The sequence below is a fragment of the Apis dorsata genome, unplaced genomic scaffold (genome assembly GCF_000469605.1).
Source record: "Apis dorsata unplaced genomic scaffold, Apis dorsata 1.3 scaffold_174, whole genome shotgun sequence".
NCBI classification, from domain to species: Eukaryota; Metazoa; Arthropoda; class Insecta; order Hymenoptera; family Apidae; genus Apis; species Apis dorsata.
Window position 1 is genome coordinate 346,299 of NW_006263462.1, and position 1,975 is coordinate 348,273.

At 28.5% G+C, this 1,975-nt stretch overlaps 1 long non-coding RNA gene across 1 annotated transcript; it reads left to right on the forward strand.

Annotated features, from left to right (window-relative positions):
• LOC116185424 lies at positions 1 to 1,071 on the forward strand. The gene is made up of 2 exons (XR_004150264.1): positions 1 to 130; positions 248 to 1,071. It is a non-coding gene; the product is annotated as an uncharacterized LOC116185424 (long non-coding RNA).
• The last annotated feature ends 904 nt before the right edge of the window (positions 1,072 to 1,975 follow it).

A 1,975-nucleotide genomic window follows, 5' to 3' on the forward strand; every position in this document is an offset into this window, starting at 1 on the left:
TACAATTTTGATTCATTATCATATAATAATTCATGATTATTTTCTCTTCTTGTTTCTTTACCGACCGAATATCATAATGGAACAGTTATGTGTCTGACTTTCTCTCGACATCTTCTACTGTCAGCGTTAGGTCAGTGCTGTTCTTGATTTATTCCGATACTTTTATATCTTTTCTTTTCCTCTTCTTATTGTTATAATATTGAAATTGATGAGAATTATATATATATGTATTTTTTTTTTCTTCTAGGAATATTATACGATATCTGTAATATTTAAATGATATTTCAGGATATTCGTGTGTACCGGAGTTTGCGCTGAAAGTACAACAAGAAACAAATAGCGCTCGTTTGTACGTCGGTGACACTAGCGTTGGTTCATCCATTATTCACCGTTCATCCATTTACTTCATTTACCTCGTTCACTTCGGTGTATCGTCGCAAAAAACCAGTAACCAGACACTCGTAACACGCACGTCGCGATGCAAGGAATGTACTGTGGAAAATAAATACGACACAGGAATCTCATTTCTGAGAAAGTATTTTTTTTGCAAACTATTTCTTCCATTTCACATACGCGTGTGAAATCTTGTAGAAAATTTTCTGGTAAATATTCTTAATATTGAATATCATTTACTCAAGTAATATCGATAATTAAAATTTTGAACATGTTAATATGGAAATAATTTAAACATATTAAAATATTTCGTAAAAAGACTTTGGTAAATAAAAAAGGTCTAAAATAAAATGAAACATTAAATAATTAGTTAGTGGCCATTTGCATCGTTTATTGCTAATATAAATACCATTCTTTTACAAATTGAATCGAAGTAATGACGGTCCATAACACGCGTAAAAAATATTATCTAATCGAGCCTAATGACGGAATAATGCTATAGCATTCGACAAATTGTAATACCTTATAGGAATGGAAATAGAGAAAGAGAGAAGAGAAGGCAGAAGAAGAGAGGCAAGAGAAAAAAGTGAAAGAACGAGGATCGATGGAGAATGTAAGTTTTTATTTATTCTTTTCACCTCCATTTCTTTGAACAATCGGTTTGTCGATCGTTTAATGGAAAAAAAAAAAAAAAAAAAAAAAAAAAAAAAAAAAAAAAAAAAAAAAAGGTTCTTTTTTCCCCCCCCCTCTTTCCCAACTTTGCACAATCATTCTTCTTTTTTTTTTTTTTTTTTTCTTTAAACAATCGAAAAACCAATTTTTAAAAGAAATGGGGGGGAAAAAAAAAAAAAAAAAAAGGTTCTTTTTTCCCCCCCCCTCTTTCCCAACTTTGCACAATCATTCTTCTTTTTTTTTTTTTTTTTTTCTTTAAACAATCGAAAAACCAATTTTTAAAAGAAATGGGGGGGAAAAAAAAAAAAAAAAAAAGGTTCTTTTTTCCCCCCCCCTCTTTCCCAACTTTGCACAATCATTCTTCTTTTTTTTTTTTTTTTTTTCTTTAAACAATCGAAAAACCAATTTTTAAAAGAAATGGGGGGGAAAAAAAAAAAAAAAAAAAGGTTCTTTTTTCCCCCCCCCTCTTTCCCAACTTTGCACAATCATTCTTCTTTTTTTTTTTTTTTTTTTCTTTAAACAATCGAAAAACCAATTTTTAAAAGAAATGGGGGGGAAAAAAAAAAAAAAAAAAAAAAAAAAAAAGAAAAAAAAAAAGAAAAAAGGTTCTAATTTCTACCTTCCTCTTTTCATCAATTGTCCAATGATCCTCATTTTTTTAATTCGTTTGAAATTTCTCGCTATATTTCGATACTTTTATTATAGTATCGATTAAACGATTCTATACACAAAAATTAATAAATCATGAAATAAAAGCTAAAATCTATTTCACAATGTTGTTTAGACGCTTAATTAGACATTTTCTTTGTCTTCCGTGTTTCTTTTCGAGAAAGTGTAAAGAACTTCCTTTTTTTTTAGTAATTTAGATTAACTTCTGTTCTTTCGCATTTTTTTTTTTTTTTTTTTTTTT